We start from the raw sequence: 23,324 nt of genomic DNA on the forward strand, positions 1-23,324 counted from the left end.
ATTAATTAATTAAAAAATACCCCTCAAACCCAGAGTGAATAAATAGAGCTAATTATTACATCTAAATACTACTAAATATGTAACCTCATCAGCTGTAATAGCAAACGTCACAATGTTTAAAACTTTTCACACAATTTATCTTTTCGTTTCCTAGCCATATTTCCAGGACATTGAACAACAGCATTTCCAGTTATGCTTACATTTGCCCGGGCTTCCGTCTTTTCAGGACACACAATTTCCGCTACATTCAAAAGATACTCTGTTACAACTTGCGGTCTGTGAAGACTTTGATGTCCCAGGCAGATTTTTCCCTTAAACACATAACTGCTTATTTTATGAACAACCAGCACAAACCTTGCTGACACTTCAGTTCTCTTGGGAGCGCATTAGGCTTTGATCACATCGCTTCCACATCCCTGGTCTTTGTTCTTACAGCGGTTTATTTCATAGGGCATCTAGGCTGTTTTCTTTAATTACATTTGTCAACTAAGAAAAAACAAAAGGTACAGCCTAAAGAGTTATGTTTTATTCAGGGACATTACTGAGGGCTATGGACTGGGAGACAGCCTCTCATATGGCTCTGAGGAACTGTTCCAAAGAGGTAAGGGAAGAGCCAGGATATATAGTTTTTGCTGGGGAAAAACAAAAAACAAAAAAACATGTAGCTGAACATCAAAAGATTACTGCTAATCACAAAAAAACAGACATGTCAGGTTAATGATTTTAGTGCTTTTCTACATATGGGAAGATGCAAAAGTCTGGGTCCATTGAAATTATTCCTTTGATAAGCATCTTAAATATCTAGGGCCAGATAGTTTTTTTCACCATCCTGAATTTCCTCTCAGGGCACACAGTGGGGTGGCAACAGTGACTGACGGCTCGATGGTGGGCATAATTCATTGTTTACTGTAATGGCAGGCAACACTCTTTGTTTACTAAAATCCAAGCAATATTTTTTTGTCCCCATATCCTTTCCCAAATAAGCACATAGGAATGGTTTTCAGTTTATAAAGAACATTTGACCCTCTAGGCTTATCTTCTTTTTCCTCCTTTTCACAGAGATATGAGAAATATCTTTGCTTTCCTAACACTATGTAGTAGAAGTGATTTTCACAAGCTCAAATCTCAGTTTTTAAAAATATTTTAATTTTCAACCTCTGGATCTGGTATCCCTCTACCTGGTGGGAGAATTGTCCTCTTAGTTTCCTCCAGGAAGTCAGTCAGTCACTTCCACGAAGATGTTGGGTGGCTTGGTTCCTGTTGCCCCAGAATTGACCCTAGAGCCCACACTATAAACCACACAGGAAAGTACCCTTTACCTGTAGTCATTCTCAACCACCCCCTGCTCCAAATCAGACTTGCAACGGGGAGCTTTGGAGATGCCAATGCTTAGCTTTTCTCCAGAACAATGGCTCAGAATTTTTGAGGGTGGGAGACCTGGGTGTGGATTTTTTTTTTAAGCCCTTCAGGTAATTCAGGCAATTGTGGTATGTAGACAGGGTTAAGAAGGACAGATTAAAGAAAGCAGCCAAGAACTAAGGTTACGTACTTACCCTGAAAGTTTACCAAAATGAGGAAATGCCAGCCGTACTGTAACCAGCCAGGATCCCAACAGCAACTGTCCACCTTGGTCATACTTTTAAAAAGGGGAGGGGAGGGAAAGAAAAGGAGGGTGACATGAGTCATGGGCAGTACGCTGGACAGTGCCACAAAGCCCTCTCAAGGAACTCACTTGTGCTCCTCAGGAGATAGCCAGTACAGGGATGCCTGGCCCCCAGAGGCACCATGGCCAGATGGTGTAGGGGAAGCAGCACCCGCAAGACAGTACATTTACCACAGCAGCCAGTAAAATAATGAGACATCCTCCGGCCCCCCTCTCCACACCAGCACCCTGGAGGAAGAGGAAGGAGAGACCGGTGTCTCAGAGCCTACCCCCTTCCCATCCAACCCAAGCAGATGGGTCTCAGCTCAAACTGTGCTTGGGACAAAGGGAGAAGGTAAGGTTTAAACCAAATATGACACTAACTTGGATTGAGTAGTAATAACCAAAAAAGACTAGGAAAGATGCAACCTGCCCAAGATATCACTACGGGATTGAAACCGAGCAGGACCCTGTGGGGTCCCACCGGGTACAAAAACCTTTCCATGTCTCCTGTCTCTTGTTTGTAGAAAAAGGTTTTAGACTCCTAGACCTTTCCTTGAGTTCCAAAGCGCAGATTCAAACAGTTACAACTAGGGAAGTGAGGGAATGCAGAAACAAAGGAAAAGCAAGCCCAACAAAATCTTTTCCATGATGGTTAGCTTAAACTAATGCCTTGATTTATGACCCCAAACTGTGGAGATAATGTCCTGTGGCTTCAACCAGCTGCCCCAAGTGAACTTAAAATTGATGACACCAGGAGGGCTAATTAAGAAATGAAGCTTCTGAACCACCACAAAAGCTCTGAGTAAATAATGAAATGCTTCAGCCAAGGCTTTTTCTCTCTCCTGGAAAGAAGTTAAGGGATCACAAGGCCATGATTTACTAGTTTGCTTTGCAGGCGCTCACAGATCAATCACAGTCACCAAGGACACCCCGAGTCACGTGACAGTGCCAGGAAGTCTGCAACGGAGGCCTTATCGGGAAGGTGAGATCACAAAGACCCCCTTCCCTTTACCTCTTTTGCCTTTAAAAACCTCGCACCCCAGGGCTTCCCTGGTGGCACAGTGGTTGAGAGTCCGCCTGCCGATGCAGGGGACACGGGTTCATGCCCCGGTCCGCGAGGATCCCACATGCCGCGGAGCGGCTGGGCCAGTGACCCATGGCCGCTGAGCCTGCGCGTCCGGAGCCTGTGCTCCGCAACGGGAGAGGCCACAACAGTGAGAGGCCCGCGTACCGCAAAAAAAATAAACGAAAAAATAAACCTCGCACCCCAGCCAGCCAACCGGTTGGACTTGAGGAGTTGGCACCTCCTCTACTAATAAACCTTTCTCTGCTCCAAACTCTGTTTCAGTTTGGGCTCACTGTGCATCGGGCACGTGAACTTGGGTTCGACAACAGGATGGGAATAGATTCAACAGCACAGAGCTGAGCGCTATGACCGAAGGGGAAATCTTGTTCATGTTTATCCCCCTCACTGAGTTGACACTGCTCCCTAAACCAATTATTCTTTAGTGTTTTCTCAGTCATAGTAGGCTTGAACCCTAGGATTACAAGATTTTCTTAGGAGTCCTCCTTCCTATCCTCCCGGAGGTGAGGTATCTGTGTTTGGGGATCAAACAGAGACTTGGAGGGGGCAGGAGGTGGATGTTCCTCTGTCCTTGCACTGGCTTCATCAGAACCCAAGCTGGCAAAGCCTCCTTGGTATGACCCACCACCAGACCCCCTTGGAATCTACTAACTCCATCAGCAAATTTCCAAACCCTTTTTGCGAACACAAGGAAGATACAGGGATTCTCCCAAGGGTGGATGGGCTGTGGGAGACTCGGGAGCGAGCTCGCAAAGCCCCCTCTGCCACTGACACCTCCACGCAGCCATGAGTGATGGGCCAAGACGTAGGGCCCCTTTCAGAGAGATGCTTACCCTCTCCAACTCTTCCCTGCCACTTCTCTCATTCCTCCCTAACTTGGAAAAGCATTTTCTAGTCTGCATGGTGGTGCTTGAGATAGAAGTGAAAGGAAAATGGTTCCCCAATCACATATTCTTCCAAATCTGTTCTATCCTACACCTGGACCAAAGTTTTTGAACTTAATAGCTAAGAATTTCAAACCTTTGGTGTTTGGTTCCACCATGAGAGTCTCCCCAAAATACAGGTGCCTCCATTCTAGCTCCCCAAATGAGAAAGGATCAAAAAATAAACCGGCCCCCCATCCCTATAAATACGGTGCCTGCCCACACGCCCCCTATGCTTTCACCTCTTAAAATCAGAGATAGGGCTTCCCTGGTGGCGCAGTGGTTGAGAGTCCACCTGCCAATGCAGGGCAAACGGGTTCGTGCCCCGGTCGGAGAGGATCCCACGTGCCGCGGAGCGGCTGGGCCCGTGAGCCATGGCCGCTGCGCCTGCGCGTCCGGAGCCTGTGCGCTGCAAAAAAAAAAAAAAAAAAAAAAAAAAAAAAATCAGAGATAAACGTGAATGAACACCAATAGAAGACGCTACCAAATCAATGGAAATCAATAATTATGTGCAAGAAATTTGGGGAGATGTTATTTATTACAAACTTGTATAACTTGGGACAAAATAAGAAAGGTGAATTCACTGCTTTGTCATACATGAAAGCTGCTGACCAATGCCATTCTCCTCTATTAGTAGAAGTAACATAAGTAACATGACTCTCTTACTGAAGATGCGGAATTTGTCAAAGAACCTTGTTTTCTGTCTCTGGCGATTATGAATAAAGTCATTCTTGTACCAGTCTTTGTGTTGAATTTTGCATGAATTTTCATGTCTCTAAACAATGCTTTCTTAACTTGGCAGTATACTGCTTTGTCTGGTGCTATTTTTAAACAAATATGATTTAATAATACAATTTTATAATAAAAATAAATCTCTCACTTAATTTGAAATAAAATTAATGTGCGATTAGGGAAATCCATTTTATCAGCCTTCCATTTATATGATAACAATTATAATAGGGCAAGCACACCGGCACGAGGCCTCAGGGTCAAGAGGAACTGGTGGGTACTATAACACTGAAAAGTGCATATCTACCTGTTTAAAATGGGCAGCCACTATTCTACTTCAAACAATTCACCATGCAGACCCAATATTGCCAAATCTTCTAATTTTTCAAGAGAAGACAGACTTTTGTGTGTACATATATGCAATCTCCTAAATTTAGATGTTAGCCTATAAGATAAAAATTGATCACTGGTGGACTAATGCTGTCCAACATTAGGCAGTACAAGACAAAACACAACGGCTGGCCAGATTTTGCTTTAGGTTTCCAAATGATAAGAGACCAAGTGAGAAGAAAGGGAAGGGAGAACAAAGTAACAAGAGTGACATGTGCGAGAAGCAGAAAATAGAGAGAAAGAGACCAGACCAGCGAATAGTCTCTTTGGCTTCACTCCTGGGTTTGTGACAATGTACGTGACACCCGTGCCTCAGGCTTTTCCAGTTCTGGGTCACCTCTGGGTAACCAGGGGGGTGGGGCAGGGTACCTGGGAGGGGTTGCTTGACAAGGAAACACTCCTTACTGTTCACTGTCACTCTCCAGAATGAGAACGTCAGCAAGGCCTCAGAAGGCTGGTCACAAAGTGAGACACCCCACCTCCCAGACATCTTGGAACTACAAGTTAGGAGATTGGGTTTTCTTGTATTTGGTATTTTTAAAATCAGAATTACGGAGGTAACTGAAAAGAAGGCTACTGATCATATCAAGCTTAAGGGGCTTGTAACTGGTTGTAAGGTCACCAGCAAAGACTAAATTCTGAGTTCCTGGGTCCTCAAGCACATATTTCAGAGAGTCCCTCACCTCTTAAATGGCAAAAAAATCACACACACACACACACACTCTCTCTCTCTCTCTCTCTCTCTCTCTCCCTCTCTCACATTCGTCCCTTTATAGTTCAGACAACTTGGGACTTACTCAGCTGTAAAGAAAAATGTTTATGAAAACACACTCTTTTGATAGGTTTCCTAAGTGATACCTATTTAGGACTATTTAAGGTTGGCATAACTGTTATAGCAAAACAAATCTGATTTTGAGGTTTCATTTCAATTCCTAAAGAATAGAGACATATACATTTTTTCCAAATACTACATACATCCATGCCCACTGAAAAACAGAAAATTGATTTAAAGTCATCATGTCATTAATATGAACCCTGCCAAGAAAATAAACTGTATAATCCCTCTCCGTGATTATAAAGAAATATTATCTCATTGTTTGCAAAAGCCGAAGGCAGCAGAGCGCTAACAAGGGCTTTAAGGATGATAACATCCTCATCAATACTGTATGTTGCCCTACTTTAACCAGATTAAGTTCTCTCCACTCCTCCTCCCCTCCCCCCCCCTTTTTTTTTTCCTTTCTTTCTGTAAAACACACCTAAACTTCCAGAATGGGCCACAATACCCTGTCTTTGAATTGGTTGGACAGAAAACAGAATTCCTAAGGGATCCACTTTGCAAACTCTACACAACACCCTTGTCCCCTGAGAGATGTTGAAAGTTAGTGTGAAGGATTTCTTTACCCGCAAATTCATCCCAGACATCATCCACCACGTGCAGCAGCTAAGGGGATATTGGCTGCCGTGGAAGTCCAGTCTGGAAGGCCCAGTGCAGGGCCAGGTGTCTCAGACCTGGCTGAGTCCTTGCAAATGAGAACTGAACTAGCAGCTGGGGTCAAGCTAAGGGCAGGGATTTGAGAGGCACCAGATCTTCCCACAATCCAGCACCATCTTCCCCTTCTAGTGCCTCAGTGTCTGCTAAATTCCACTGTGGTTCCTGCTTTACTGGGAGAGAATTCCGCTGGAATTCTCTTTCATTATTCTCTCTTTTTACTTTGTTCTCCCTTTCCTTTCTTCTCACTTTGTCTCTTACCATTTGGAAACATAAAGCAAAATCTGGCCCGCAGTTGTGTTTTGTCTTGTACTGCCTAATGTTGGACAGCGTTAGTCCACCAGGGATCAAGTTTTATCTTATAGGCCAACATCTACATTATTTTATTTTTGGGCTCCTAAGCATCTATTGACTAAGAGACAAGACACCATAAGTTCAATCAACCAGTTACAAGTCTTGAGTTGAGAGAGGACAGAAACCAAGGGCAGAAATCTGAAGCCATCGGGGCAGGAAAGGAAAAGACGCTGAGGGGGAGGGAGCCTTCCACCCAGCTCCTGTTTCCCTCATCCATCGGGAGAGAAGCGGACTCCTTAGAGGAAGGTGGAGGAATGGAAATTTCTTCCACACTCAGTAACATGGGTTTGTGGGAAGAGGAAGGGATAAACAAGCTGGGGGGCCAGTCCCCAACGTGTGAAGGCTGGGGGAACTCTCTGGACCCCTCCTCTAGACCGGAAGGCAGTGCCTTCTACAGGAGAGGTGAAAGATGGGGGGAAACGCCCATCTCTGGGGTCCTCTGCGGGGAGGTCACAGGTTACAGGCAGTTAGACGTTTCTATCAGTGGAAGGAAGACGGAAGCATTCTGGAGCCTGGGACACAGCTCAGGTGGCCCACACAGGGCAGGCCCAGGCAGAAGACAGCAGCACAGCAGTGAGGGGTGGAGAACAGAGCAGCAGGTACTGGGAAAGGGAAGGTGTGAAGGTGCTGAGCACGGAAGACAAACTTGGCCGGTCTCGTTGGGAGAAGCCTCTGGGGATTATCCCTGCAAGCAAGCAACCAAACAGAACATCTTCCCAGAGCTTTCCAGAGGAACTTTCTGGTGGGACCCTTCACAGTTTGGGGTGCAGTATGGCAGAGGTGCTCTGTGTCTGCAAAGCTAGCCCGTCAACCAGCCTCACTGAGGGGGAAATGGACTTTTTTTTTTAAGTTTCTGGTTTATCTCTCGTTTGGTCTTCCTCATTGTTTTCAGTAAAGTGTTTAGAGAATGTTCTGCCCTCTCTCAGTTGCATCAGGAGAAAATAAGAGAAAAGTGGTTCTGAAGACAGTTCAAGGAGAAAAAGAATCAATAATCCCCTGGGCTGGGTTTGGTTCGGTGTGGCAGCAGCAGTGAGAGGGGACCTGAGAAAAGAATTCCAAGGTGGAACATGAATGGAAAAATCTCATGTGGGCGGCAGCTGCGCCCCACTCCCCACCCACACCCCTCGCCCTGCTGCTCTGCAGTCCCCAGAGTCCAGATGACTTAAGCTTGGGGTCCTGGCTCTGCTACTTACTGGTGTGTGACGCAGGCATGTTAGTGCATGTCTCTGAACCTCAGTTTCTGTATCTGTAAAATGGGAATAACAATAATAACACCTACCTCCTAGGATTATCTATCTCACCCTAAGAAATGAGTGAGATAAAACACTGTCTGGTCCAGAGTAAGCTCTCAATAAACGTTAGCCATTTATAGTCTGAAGGTAAGGGATGTGAGGTTGAGAGGTAGGTGTCTAGAATGAGGACATTCAGAGCAGGTCAGATGTGAAAAGCCAGCGCTCAGGTTGGGCCGGATGCACAGAAAGGGCTAGGCCCATACCAGGGCCTCCGGCAAAACACAGTTCAATCTGCAGCAGCTCAGTCACTCCAGCGGGGAGGAAGGGAGGGAGAGGGGTGCCCTGAAGTATTCCGCTCCTGCACCCACTCCGGACAACATCAGAAAGACTCCAGGCTTTATAGCCTGGCAATTATTCAAGTCCCTATTTTGAACAAAGCAGGGCACTAGGTCAGTGGTCAGCAAACTTTCGGTTGTGGGCCATATAGTAACTATTTTAAGCTCTGTGGGCCACATGCAGTCCCTGTCACAAGTACTCAACTCTTCTACGGTAGCGCAAAAGCCACCAGAGGCAACATGTAAGTGAATGGGTCTGGCTGTCCTCCAACAACATTTTATTCACTGGCACTGAAATGTGAATTTCATATAATTTTCACATCATGAAATATTCTCTTGACTTTTTTCAACCATTTAAACATGCAGAAAGCATTCTCAGCTCATAAGCTCTACAAAAACAGGCAGTGGGTCAGATTTGACCTGCACTTGGTACTTTCTCCAACCCAAGGGGGCATCAAAACCTACCATCAAACCCCACTTATCTTCACCGTAAACCAGAGACACTTATCATGACAGTTTTTGCAATGTTTTGAACATTGCAACTTTCCAAATATTTTTGCCACTTATAATTTCTCCAGGTTTTGTCCACATCTTTGCAATCCCTAAAGCACAACCCTTTAATTTTTTTTATATCTTTACTGGAGTATAATTGCTTTACAATGTTGTGTCAGTTTCTTCTGTACAACAAAGTGAATCAGCTATATGTATACGTATATCCCCATATCCCCTCCCTCTTGCATCTCCCTCCCTCCCTCCCTATCCCACCCCTCTAGGTGGTCACAAAGCACAGAGCTGATCTCCCTGTGCTATGCAGCTGCTTCCCACTAGCTATCTATTTTACATTTGGTAGTGTATATATGTCAGTGCTATACTCTCACTTTGTCCCAGCTTCGCCTTCCCCCCTCACCCCCGTGTCCTCAAGTCCATTCTCTACGTCTGTGTCTTTATTCCTGCCCTGCCACTAGATTCATCAGTATGGTTTTTTTTTTTTTTTTAGATTCCATATATGTGTGTTAGCATCCAGTATTTGTTTTTCTCTTTCTGACTTACTTCACTCTGTACGACAGACTCTAGGTCCATCCACCTCACTACAAATAACTCAATTTCGTTTCTTTTTATGGCTGAGTAATATTCCATTGTATATATGTGCCACATCTTCTTTATCCATTCATCTGTTGATGGACACTTAGGTTGCTTCCATGTCCTGGCTATTGTAAATATAGCTACAATGAACATTTTGGTAGATGACTGGGGTTTTTTTTTTTGTTTTTAAACAGAGAACAGGAGTTTTTTTTTTTAAGTTATTTATTTATTTATTTTTGGCTGCATTAGGTCTTCATTTCTGTGCGAGGGCTTTCTCTAGTTGTGGCAAGCGGGGGCCACTCTTCATTGCAGTGCACAGGCCTCTCACTATCGTGGCCTCTCTTGTTGCGGAGCACAGGCTCCAGACGCACAGGCTCAGTAGTTGTGGCTCATGGGCCTAGTTGCTCTGCAGCATATGGGATCCTCCCAGACCAGGGCTCGAACCCGTGTCCCTGCATTAGCAGGCAGATTCTCAACCACTGCGCCACCAGGGAAGCCCCAGATGACTCTTTTTGATTTATGGTTTTCTCAGGGTATATGCCCAGTAGTGGGATTGCTGTGTTGTATGGTAGTTCTATTTTTAGTTTTTTAAGGAACTTCCATACTGTTCTCCACATTGGCTGTATCAATTTACATTCCCACCAACAGTGCAGGGAACCCTTTAATTCTTTGTGAAAAACAAACAGACATCTAATGCCCTGGTCCCCTCTCTGCCACCACCACGATTCTGTTAAGGACACACACAGAGTCTCCAAGTGAGTTTTTATCTAAAGCTTTGAGAGATACCACCCTGAAGCTATTCAATCGATAGCAAGGAGTAAAGACTGGCAAACCAGTCCCTACAGGGTCCCTGGGAATGTTTTGTTTTGTTTTGTTTTGTTGCAGTACGCGGGCCTCTCACTGCTGTGGCCTCTCCCGTTGCGGAGCACAGGCTCCAGACGCGCAGGCTCAGCGGCCATGGCTCACGGGCCCAGCCGCTCCGCGGCATGTGGGATCTTCCTGGACCGGGGCACGAACCCGTGTCACCTGCATCGGCAGGCGGACTCTCAACCACTGCGCCACCAGGGAAGCCCCCAATCCCTCTTTTAAAATGCTCTATTCTTGGCTTCAGAATCTGTTCAGCTGCCTGGTTCTTCTCCTGTTTCCTTATCCATCAACACCTTTCAAACACAGAAGTCACTCACAATTTGTACACTTCATCTGCTGCCAACGCTAAAGCGACGAGCCATCCAGATTTCAAAACTGAAATTTCCACATCTCAGAAAAACGTTCGGGTCTGGGCAAACCAGAATGGTTGGTCACCCTACAGCATCACCCAAATGACTGAGGCGATATTCAGATTTCAAGTGTTACCTTCCAACGGCAGTCATGCTATTCTCTCCAGCGCCCTTCCTTTACAAGCAGATATGAACACACTTGAACTTTGCAGATGCACATACATGCCACCTTCTTAAAATCCTCCAATGGGTTCCCGTTACCCACAGGTCTTCAGATTGGCACGCAAAGCCCTGCAAACTGCATCTCAGGCCTACTTTTTCTGACAGATCTTGATGCTTTATTTCATTCACTCTACGGAATATAATCACTTACAAGGGCTTGGTTCTCGTTTTAAATCTTAATTATGGAAAATTTCCAACATACAGAAAGGAGAAGAAATATATGAGGATCCTCTATGTATTAAGCCTCAAGTACTGTCAACATTTTGTCAGTACCATCTATTGAAAGTTTTGTTTTGTTTGCGATACGCGGGCCTCTCACTGCTGTGGCCTCCCCCGTTGCGGAGCACAGGCTCCGGACGCGCAGGCTCAGCGGCCATGGCTCACGGGCCCAGCCGCTCCGTGGCACGTGGGATCCTCCCGGACCGGGGCACGAACCTGCGTCCCCCGCATCGGCAGGCGGACTCTCAACCACTGCGCCACCAGGGAAGCCCCATCTATTGAAAGTTTTGAGTAGGGTTATTCTATGATTCAAATATTTCTAGTAGCTTTAGCCCAAAGGATTCTGTGGGTTCTAAAGTCGAAAAGTGTAGCAACGTTGTGTCACTTCCCCTAAACGCCGTGACCATCCTCAGTCTGTGATTTGCTTGCCTTCAGATCGCCACACGTGTGTTCTCTGAATTTTCGCTCTTCCAATTCTACTTTGCCTGTTTCAACAATGGTCAAGTAGGCCGCGCTGTATTTAACTTAAGTTCCTCTAAAAATGGTTCTGCTTGTTCTTCCTGACTCCTCTGTCTCTTTGGCCATTTGTGATGCAACACAGACCCTGCAACTATTCTGTTTTCCCTTCTCATAAAGCAGTTGAACAATTTCACATTACTCTTCAATATGTCTGTCTTCATTTGAAGGAGTTCTACATTAGTCATAAACTACCCGTTTCTGTTCTCATATAAAAAATCAAGAAGAAAAGTCTTAAGATCTCTTTATCCCCCCCTGCCCCCGCCAAACTAGGTTTTAATTACTTTCCAAATCTCTTTTCCAGCTTTCTCAAAGAAAGCTTAGTGCTGCAATGTGTGCCTTCTCAGACATTTTCACCTAGGGTGTATAGGCAAATTGGTTCTCGGGAGAAGAAAGAAGGAAAGAAAAGACAGAAAGAAAGAAAGAAGAAAGAAAGAAAGAAAGAGAGACAGAGAGAGAGAGAGAGAGAGAGAGAAAGAGAAAGAAAGAAAGGAAGGAAGGAAGAAAGAAAGAAAAAGAGAAAGAAGGAAAGAAAGAAAGGAAGAAAGAGAAAAAGAGAGAAAGAAAGAGAGAGAGAAAGAAGAAAGGAAAGAAAGAAAGAAAGAGAGAGAGAAAGAGAGAAAGGAAGGAAGGAAGGAAGAAAGAAAGAAAAAGAGAGAAAGAAGGAAAGAAAGAAAGAAGGAAAGAAAGAAAGGAAAGAAAGAAAGGAAGAAAGAAAAAGAGAGAAAGAACGAGAGAGAGAAGAAAGGAAAGAAAGAAAGAAAAAGAAAAAGGAAGGAAGGAAGAAAGAAAGGGAGAGAGAAAAAGGAAAGAAGGAGGGGAGGGAAGGAGGGAGGGAGGGAGGAGGGAAGGAAGGAAAAGAAAAAGAAAGAAATCCCTAATGTGTAGAATTTTCTGATTTCCATTGGGTAAATTCTCCCACCATGATGGACTTTGAACTACCAAGGAGATGTCAGTGGATGGATGGCGGGGAAGAGATGCACACCATCTACGCCCTCTTGGCGGTAGGAGCCAATTACAGCCCTGCACTCCCTCTTCCTCTCGGGAAAAATAGCAGAAAGATTGTACCTACTGATTCCAGAGCTACACAGTCCAGATATTAACACAGTAGTACCTCTGTGACGTTGGGCAAGGTGCCTAACTCCTCTGAGCCTCAGTTACTTCATCTTTAAAATAAGGATAATAACATGTCTGTCTCATGGGGTTACTGTCGTAACGTGCAAAATTCTTAGAATAGTGCCTAACATACTGCAGCCACTGTACAGTAACGCATTTCCTGTTATTACTTGGGACTGAAAATCAAATGGTGTTGTATAAATTTATTGCCACTAGATGGCACCCTCCTCATTTCTGTAGCAAAAACCCTTTCCGCAGAGGTATTCGCAATTCGATACGAAACAAGTCATTAATTCAATCATAGGAATGAACTGACAAAAATGTTCCCCTTTCATCTCCCAGTTTAAGCTTCATATTTTCCTCTGAAAATCCATTAGGAACCCAGCTATTGACCCTTGAGTGTAGCCACCTCTAAAACTCTAGGCAAGACTTCCCCGGTGGTGCAGTGGTTAAGAATCCGCCTGCCAATGCAGGGTACACGGGTTCGAGCCCTGGTCCGCGAAAATCCCACATGCCGCGGAGCAACTAATCCCGTGCGCCACAACTACTGAGCCTGCGCTCTAGAGCCCGCGAGCCACAACTACTGAAGCCCGAGTGCCTAGAGCCCGTGCTCCGCAACAAGAGAAGCCACTGCAATGAGAAGCCTGCGCACTGAAACGAAGAGTAGCCCCCGCTCTCCGCAACTAGAGAAAGCCCGTGCGCAGCAACAAAGACCCAACGCAGCCAAAAATAATAATAAATAAATTATTTAAATAAATAAATTTATATTAAAAAAACAACTCTAGGCAGAAGCTATTAATATTTTCAATCTTATAAGAAATCAAACCAAAGTTGCAGTTGTCCCTATTACAGAGGGGTCAACTCCCTGCCATTTGCTCTCCTCATCTCTCTCCCCTTGCTCAAAAGAAAACAAGATGGCTTCAAATATGACGTCCATTACCACATCACTCGCTTCCCTGCCCAGCAAGGAGACCTAAATCAATTGAACAATAGTTCAGTTCTATAAATATTTACTTAGCTACTGTATATGTGAGGTACTAGGCCAAGCAGTAAGGATATAAAGGTAAATAAGAATCATACAGAAGCAAGGAACTTACTTATCAACAAATCTACAAGATTTTCCCAGAAATAAAATATTAATTTTTAAATGAACTCAACAACTTATTTCTAAAACTTATATAGAAGAATAGAGGCATCTACTAGATCGTAAGGCATAGTAACCTCAACCAGGTATGAAGGCATGCTACTGAGTTATAGTGAGACTAATACACAGGAAAATGAGCATAAAAATGGACTCATTCATCCACGGGAACTTCAGATATGATAACATGTGAACCACATATACGTGGGCAGAGGATAGATCATTCATTAAGTGGTACCATGAATGAGACTCACTGTTTGGAAGAAAATAAAGTTGGATCCCTTCCTCTTACTTTATACAAAGGTAAATCCAAATGGATAAAAGACCTAAATGTGAAAGGTAAAATTAATAGAAGAAAATACAGAATAATTTTGTGACTAAAGGGTGAGGAATGGCAAAATCCCAAAAGCTCAAAAATTGGCTGGAGTTCCATTCAATGAAAGGCACAGATGACAGTCAGGGAGAAAACATTCACAACATAGGAGACCACTAGCTAGACTATACAAGGAAAACTGGGGAACACACACACACACACAGAGGCAGAGGAAACTCAAACGCACAACAGGAGAGGTCCTCATCCTCACCTGTAACCAGAAATATCCAAGTTAAAACAACAATAATATACTACTTCACGTTCATCAGAATGGCCAAAAATTACCAAATGTTGGCGAGGATGTGAAGAAAAGAAAGCTTGGTGCTGCTGGAAGGGGTGTGAAATTGCACCGTCATTCTGGAGAGCAATCCGTCAGGACTTGGTGAAATAAAAGATTCACACATGCTTTGACTCAGAAACTCACTCCCGGGTACATTCCAAAAAAGAAACTGCAGCACAAGTTCATGGGGGACAGAGATAAGGATGGCCCTCACAGCATGATTTGTGGAGGTCAGAGGTGAAGGCACCCCTAGAGAGGAGACGGGTCAGCAAGGTACAGTGGGTGCCCGGTGCAGGATGGCATTGGAGCGATCACACTCAGTGAGCTAGAGGGACAAACAGCACCGTGGAGAGGGTGTACAGACAAGTGGAAGACGCGAACAAGATCTGTAGCCCGCAGGTGGGCAGCAGGAGGTATTTCGGGCGGTGATGGAACTGTTCCATATCTTCATGGTCAAAATAAACTGTATGCCAAACAAACAAAGAAAAGATCTGTAGCCCAACACCACCTACGCATGTGGAAAACACCTCCCACACAGAACAGCGGTAGGACAGCTGTGGGATGTCATCACCCACAGCAGCGCGTCTGGGAAAAGCACAGAACAGGGCTTCTGGAGCCAGACCACTTGGCTTCAAATTCTGCCTCTGTTGCTTACTTGCTCGGTCACCTTGGGCAAGTCTCTCAACCTCTGTGTTTAATCAGCTTCATCTGAAGAATGAGAGATAATAATAGTAACTAACTACTCAGTGGGGTTCATGAGCAGAGTTAATAAAAACACTTCATGCCTGTCAGCAAGTACTGAGTGGTGATGTTGTTATTAGCCATAATAATATGAGTGGCGGAGCAAGAGTGGAAGAGAAAATTAAATTAAAACAAGTGTGTGGACTTCCCTGGCGGCGAAGTGGTTAAGAATCCGCCTGCCAATGCAGGGGACACGGGTTTGAGCCCTGGTCCGGGAAGATCCCACATGCTGCGGAGCAACTAAGCCCACGAGCCACAACTACTGAGCCCGCATGCCACAACTGCTGAAGCCCGCGCGCCTAGAGCCCGTGCTCCGCAACAAGAGAAGCCACTGCAATGAGAATCCTGCGCACCGCAACAAAGAGTAGACCCTGCCTGCCGTAACTAAAGAAAGCCCGCGCGCAGCAACAAAGCCCAACACAGCCAAAAATAAGTTAAAAAAAAAAAAAGTGTGGGGACTTGTATGTATGATCATAGTGAGCTATGAATTGAAGGGAACGATTAACTTAACTTGGTACCTGAAGTTTAAACACACACACACACACATCCACACGCACACACCAACACACATGTCTTCCTCCCTGCAGAAGCTTGCAGTACAATGGGAGAAACTGAAAATTTCAATACACTATGGCAAAGACATGGTAACAGAATGCACAGGGCAGTACAAGAACCCAGAAGAGAGACATTTAGCATAACCTGAAGGTTCACAAAGGGATTCTGGAGGATCGGAGTCTTGATGGGCAGTACGGTTTAGGGCTTAAGATTTGGCACCTGAGTTAGGATCACAGTTGTGCCTCCTACCAGCCTGTATGATTTTTGGCAAGTAAAATTCCCAGAGTAAAGACACCTAGAAAACACCCATCCCTAAGAATATATTATTAGAGCTCAAAGACCCCAGCGGAACCTCACCATAACCTTAACTGTGATCAACACTCTCTCAAGGCAGTTCACATCTCTTTAAGAACAATCCCTAAAAGTGCATATTGTCAAGCATGTGTACAGTAACCTAAAGGCCTAAATATGCATCTCCTCCCTGGTTTGTTTAGAGCATGGAGGGGGGCAGGGCTGTGGCATTCTTTTGCAGTCTTCAGCAAAGGAAGGGAACAGACAGTGGTGATCATATCAAATCTTGGAAGCAGAACGGAGTGATGACTGTGCTGGCCTTTGAAATCAGGAGGCGTAATCAGTCAGCTGCAAAGGGTCTTTTGAGCAACTGGCCCGTGAGTGGCTGCAAGGCGGCCCACACACCATCATTGGCACGTGTACTGTTGGCTACCAGCTGCCGCATTAAAAAAAAAAAAAAATCCACCAGACACACACATTGAGTCAGTAGCTAGAATGTTATTTTGTCCTAAGGATGTGTTTCTTGGTCCAAGAAAGGGACTCGATCACTGGAGAGTTTACAAATCCCATTTGCAAAACACTCGCTAGTTTTGTTCATTTTTCTCATGGAAGGAACACGAAGACAGAAATACTTGAGTGGCCTGAAATTTGCTTAGGGAATGACCTTGGAAGGAAAGAAGGAAAAGGACATCACAGACATTCTTTCAGGCACAATTCCCATGGACAGAGCTGAATAACATGTTCTCTAGCAGTTTTGAAACCAAAATCTGGTCAGGGAAAGAACACAAGGTGCATTCTTTGAAACTGAGAACAGTTTCCAACCCAGGAAGTGGCCACCAAAGTTTAGGGTCACGTTCACAGAGACCAGCTCCAAATTCCACAGGTTCAATTCCCACCTCCACCATTTATCGGCTCTATGACTTTATGCAAGTTTCTGAATCTCTCCATGCCTCAGTTTCCCCATCAATAAAACAGGGACCAGGGTGATAATAGTACCTACCTGAACAGCCATTTGGGCGGACAGTTTGTCAGTTTCTCAAAGAGTTAAACATAAACTGATTGTTAGACCCAATAATTTCACTGCCAGGTATCTATCCAAGAGAAATAAAAACTTTTTCACATGAAAACTTGTATGCAAATAATCCTGGCAGCGTTGTTCATAATGGTAAACAGCTGTGAATAATCCAAATGCCCATCAACTGGTGAATGGATAAACAGAATGTGGTCCATCCATGCAGTGGGGTGATTCAAACCCTGAGAAGACATCTAGTAATTATATGACCTCAGAGAGTTCCGCTGTGGACTTCCCTGGTGGCGCAGTGGTTAAGAATCCACCTGCCAATGCAGGGGACACGGGAAGATCCCACATGCTGCGGAGCAACTAAGCCCGTGAGCCACAACTACTGAAGTCCACGCGCCAAGAGCCCGTGCTCCACAGGAGAAGCCACCGCAATGAGAAGCCCGCGCACCGCAACAGAGTAGTCCCCGCTCGCCGCAACTAGAGAAAGCCCGCGCCAGCAACAAAGACCCAACGCAGCCAAAAATAAATAAATAAAATAAATAAATAAATAAATTTAAAAAAAAAAGAAAGTTCCGCTGTGCCAATTTTCAGTCAATACCCACTCCTACTCCCAGCCTCAGGAGAAACCAATGATCTGCTTTCTGTCTTCTCTGAGAACTTCATATAAATGAAATCATATGATATGGAGTCCTTTGCATCTGTTTTCTTTCACTTTGCATATATTTTGTCACAACTGGGGTTGGAGCATGCTACTGCCACCTAGTGGGTAGAGGCCAGGGATGCAGCTAAACATTCTACAATGCACAGGACAGCTCCCACAGCAAGAATTACCCAGTCCAAAATGTCAGTAGTGCTGAGGTTGAGAAATCCTGCTCGAGTGGAATGAAAGTGTGAATCGATGAACCAATGAATCGTTTTTTACACTTGAATTTAAGGACTGTCCTCTCAAATTCTAAGAAAAATCTCTAAAAATATTTCAACACCCCTTCCCTTTCCACGATTTGACATTTGTTGCTCTAATAATAATATTTTTAAAGAAGTCCCCAGGATGGGCAAAATGTCAGAATTATTATATCAGGAGCGCTGTGATGCTCTGCACAGATCACCTTTCAGACGTGACCCCCATCTCGTGGGGTGTTGCCAGCTGACAGCCTGTAGGTGGGAAGTCATCTCAGCCAAGGTCAAGCCCTCTTCCCAGGGCAGCTTACATCCTATGCCAGGTTTATTGCGGGAGGGGGGTGGCAGGTAACAGGCCAGCAAGTCACCCAACTCGGGGTAACTCTGAAGGGCCAACTCAGCTTCAGAATTCCTTGGGGGTTGGCTGAGGCCTTTGTTAAGACAGCATCACAGCCCAGCATCTCTCTCCTCCCCTTCTTGTCCCTTCCTTTCCACAGGTGTCAATCATAAAATCAATCCCTAATAGAGCTCCTTCTCTCTAATCTCCAGGAATCAACCTCCCAATCGTGACAACTGGAAACAATGGCTCTGGCTTCTAAAATTTATTTTGGAATATAAGTATTTTTAATGTATAAAAGTCTAATCTAACAGTGACAGAAAGATTCATGCAAACTAACCTCTAGTGACAGAAAGCAGGTCACTGGTTGTTTGGGGTGTGGTTATTGCCAAGGGACACAGGAAACGTGGGGGATGATGGGTATGTTCACATCTTGATTGTGGTGATGCTTTCACAGGTGTATGCATATGTCGAAACTTAGCAAAGTGTACACGTGAAATACGTGCTGTTTATCGTTTGTCAGTTGTACCTCAAAAAAGCTGTTTTAGAAGGGGGAAGAAAAAGAAATTATCAAAGCCTGAAAGGGAGTCTTAGAAATTAAGAAAATTATGTATAATCCCTAATACAGCTATTTTCATTTTTTCCATTGTTTTTTGGTTTTGTCCCTATGTCCAATATGTGCGTATTTTACAAGGGTATAATGACAGCATATATTAGCTGTTCTCAGCTGCGATGTTGTCACACTGGTATGTCCTGATGAGCTACAAGATGTTCCAACTAAATTTGTTATTAATCGTATTTAAAATACCTGGTTTGGGGCTTCCCTGGTGGCGCAGTGGTTGAGAGTTCACCTGCTGATGCGGGGGACACGGGTTCGTGCCCCGGTCCGGGAAGATCCCACATGCCGCGGAGCGGCTGGGCCCGTGAGCCATGGCCTCTGAACCTGCGCGTCTGGAGCCTGTGCTCTGCGGCGGGAGAGGCCACAACAGTGAGAGGCCCGCGTACCGCAAGAAACAAAAACCTGGTTTGCCAAGGTTTACCTCTTTTAATATAGCACAGCATATTCCAAGATTAGAACCATAATAATGTCAACTTGAGTCTCTTGCATTTTGGGATGGTTTCTTATGTGTGGAAGCTAGCACACAGAATTCCACATCACCCTTGGCATCTCCTTAGGAAAATGTCAGGCGCTGAGAACCAGTGATGTAAATACTCAGTTGTATCTTGGAAAATATTATATCTTAAAACTGTGTCACATGTGTTGCCACATGGCCTTCATAATTGACATTTTCCTTAAATCAAAGTAAAATATACAAAAGCTCATAAATCATATAAGTAAATCTCCTTGAAATCCCCTCCCCCCGCTTTCTGCCAGTACAAATTCCTAAAGGCACCTTCCTTCCTTCCTTTTTTAATTTTTCTTCCTTCCTTCCTCTCTTTGTCCTTCTTTCCTGTCTTCCTTTAGTGGGTAGATAATATATTTACATGGGTCAAAAATCAAAAAGTAGTAAACATGATATACAACAAAAAGTCTCCTTCCTGCCCTGCCCCCAGTCACCTAGCTTCCCTCCTCAAATGCAACTGGTTTTATCAGTTTTTTAGCTCTCCATCAACAGCATCAATGAGCATATATGGGCATGTGTATATCCACACACTTAGAGAGTATTTAAACCCTGCAGAAAAAGATAGCAAATTATTTGCACTGTTTTACACCTTGTCTTTCACTTTTCAATATACAGGCTATTATCCGATATTAACACATAAAGAGCTTCCAAATTCTTTTTAAAGTTGAAAATATTATAAATATTGGTGTATTGAATTAGACCCACATGGGTGAAGCTTTAGGTAGTTTTCCAATCTTTTGTTATGACAAACAACGCTGGAATAACCTCATAGCACATCATGTAGGTAAACATGTTTATAGTATAAATTCTTAAAAAGGGAATTGCTAGGTCAAAGGGTGTGTGCATTTTTAAAACAGAGAGATATTGCTAAACTGCCCTGCTTAGAGGTTGTACTGATTTACACTCCCACCACTTACATAAGACAATGATTTTCCATGGATTCCTGCCAACTACCTGAGTCATAACCCTTTTTGATCTCTGCCAACTTGATAGATGAAAACATATCATAATGTAATTTTAGCTCACAGTTTTCGTAAGTGTATACAAGCAGGTTTGTGTTTTACAGCAATCTATTTGTCCATTTCTGTGAATGTTCTGTTCATATCATTTGCCTGCTTTTCCACCGGGCTTCTGTTCTTTTACTTTATTGATGTTTGAGCTCTTTCTACACTAGGATAACTACCTTTCTGACTGTGAAATGAACCCAAATATTTTTCCCAGTTATTTTTTGACTTGCTGGATTTTGCCAAACAGATTTTTTTTTAATTTTATGTAATTGAATATATAAATCTTTTCTTCTAAGGCTTCTGCATTTGGTACTAGTTAGCAAAGCTGTTTCTACTCCCAGAATTTTTTTTAAAGGTTTTTTCCCTTAAGTTCCTCAGGTACTTTATTGGTTTCTTTCTCTAACATTAAATATTTGATCCATCTAGAGATGTTCCTTGTGTAAGGTGTGAGGTATGGGCCCGGTTACATTTTGTTTAAAATTACCAGTTGTCCCCTACCATTTAATAATCCATCTTTTACTGATTTTAAAAAGCAACTTATTTAAAGCATTTCTGGTTTCAAATATGTAACTGGAAATCACATGATTAAAGCTGTAGCGGTGTTTTGAACGCAGGCTACTTCACTGACTTGTGTGTGAAAGCTAGGATTTAGTTTCCATACGCTACCCTTTCTCTCCCTCCTCCAAAGCTTGATAAGTACATCATGTTTAGTTCCTCTGTTACTAAGTACTATTAGTTACTTTAGCTACCTTAAATCATTGACTTACACCACTATTTCTAGTTCCAACTAATCAGTACCAAGACACTCTTTTCAGCAAAGTGCAGATCATTCTGCACAGAAGTGTACATATTTTTTGTTGTTGTTCACACTCCATATTACCCACAACAGGGCCCAATCTAATTCATAATAGTCATAATAATAATGGTGCATGAGGCAGGATACAGAGACTCAGATCAATGTTTACCATTCTATGACTCTTAAAATAAATATCCACGAGTCCACAGTGATATAAATAAATCATCAAATGAATGAACGAGTGAATGGGACAATTCTCCTTTCGGAAGAATTCTAATTAATAAATGTAGAAGAAATGAGGGAAACAGAAAATCTCGATTAGAACACCACAGTAATCATTGCTGCAGGCAAGTTCTACTGATAAATGATAAAGCTGGTAGGTGAAACTTTAAGGAGGAACAAGACTTATGCAAGCCTCAAAGTATCTCCCCCAAAAATATGTCTTAATTACTGCGATGGTTTTAACATATGTCCACAAATTCTTTGATGTTCTTCCCTCCAGAAGGTGGGTTTAATCTACCCAACCCCTAACCCCACCCCCCAGAGTGGGCTGCACTTAGTGACTTCCTTCCAAAGAATACAACATGGAAAGGAGGGAAATACTGATCAACAGTGACCAAGTGATCAAAGTTAACATCACTGACAATGAATCATGTTTATGTTGGAAACCCCCTGACTCAAGTGCAGAAGAGCACTTCACCTCTGTGGTATACTTCCCCCAAATCCATAACCCCAGCCTTGGCATGAGAAAACACCAAACCCAAACTGAGAGACACTCTACCAAATACTTGCCCAATACTTTTCAAAAGTGTCAAGATCACGAAACACAAGAAAAGGCCAAAACACTTTCATAGATAAGAGGACTGGTGGCGCAGTGGTTAAGAATCCACCTGCCAGCGCAGGGACATGGGTTAGATCACTGGTCCGGGAAGATCCCGCATGCCGAGGAGCAACTAAGCCCATGCGCCAAGCTACTGAGCCTGTGTGCCGCAACTACTGAAGCCCGTGAGCCACAACTACTGAAGCCCGTGAGCCACAACTACTGAAGCCCACGCCCCTAAGAGCCCATGGTCCTCAACAAGAGAAGCCACCGCAATGAGAAGCCCACACACCGCAAGGAAGAGTAGACCCCGCTTGCTGCAACTAGACAAAGCCCGTGTGCAGCAACGAAGACCCAAAGCAGCCAAAAATAAATAAATAAATAAAAACTTGAAAAAAAAAAAAAAAAAGAGGAGACTAAAGAGACATGACATCTAAATGCTGTGGGGTACCCTGAACTGGTTCCTGGAGCAGAAAAAGTCATTAGTGTAAAGACGGGTGCAGTATGAAGCCTGTAATCTAGTTAATTTTTCAGTGTTAATTTCTCAGTTTTGATGTTATACCATGGTTATGTAAAATGTTCACATTAGGGGAAGCTGGTTGAAGGATATGCAGAAACTCTTTGTACTACCTTTACAACTCTTCTGTAAGTCTAAAATTATTTCCAAATATAAAGGTATTTTCAAAATAAAATCTTATTACCGGGCTAAATTAGCTCTTGGATACTTTTAAATTAATATCAGTATTACTGGAGGAAAACAAAGTATAATTTTTTTAGTTTCAGTGATCATCAAGAAATTAGTTTAATGTGAAAGTGAGTGAAGATAACCTCATTTCTCATTCCATTTTCTTTGTTTTACTCTATGTAAAGGTTTCCACTGTGTCCTTGTATTCTGAAGGCCTAGGATTGTTTTTCCAAAGCGTACAAATGAGAAGTGAAATGTTTATTATGTTTTAAAATTCATAAAATTAGTAATATTAAAAATAATTTTAATAAAATTAAATGGAACTTAGAAAGTTCTGTTTCTTTGCATTAAATGTAATCCCAGTATAAGACAACATGACATACTTACCGGTAAAAGTAGGGCAGACCATTCCCATTATCCCTCCAATTATCGTTGCAATAAGGTCTCCTTTCCTTCACTCACTCACAATATGTATTGATTACCAAATATATTCCAGACATCGTCCTAAACTCTTGAGAAATTAAAAACAAAACAAACAAACAAAAGTATCATTGGGGCACTTCTTACTCTGCCCCAGTCCCAGAAAGTTCTTGTAACTGCCAACTAACACTAATAACTAACGTGAATAGGAACTCTTTCACTCCTCACAAGTCTATAGGTAGGGTTATCATTATATATCCCGTATTTTTATGCCTATTTTTA

General features: G+C 43.5%; 1 long non-coding RNA gene across 1 annotated transcript; it reads right to left on the bottom strand.

Annotated features, from left to right (window-relative positions):
* On the bottom strand, positions 1-23,158 carry LOC132430799 (uncharacterized). The gene is made up of 4 exons (XR_009520567.1): positions 23,010-23,158; positions 3,895-4,061; positions 1,554-1,636; positions 1-632 (listed from the first exon to the last, which is right to left on the bottom strand). It is a non-coding gene; the product is annotated as an uncharacterized lncRNA (long non-coding RNA).
* Between the last annotated feature and the right edge of the window lie 166 nt (positions 23,159-23,324).

Source organism: Delphinus delphis, chromosome 9, assembly GCF_949987515.2.
Source record: "Delphinus delphis chromosome 9, mDelDel1.2, whole genome shotgun sequence".
Lineage (NCBI taxonomy): Eukaryota > Metazoa > Chordata > Mammalia > Artiodactyla > Delphinidae > Delphinus > Delphinus delphis.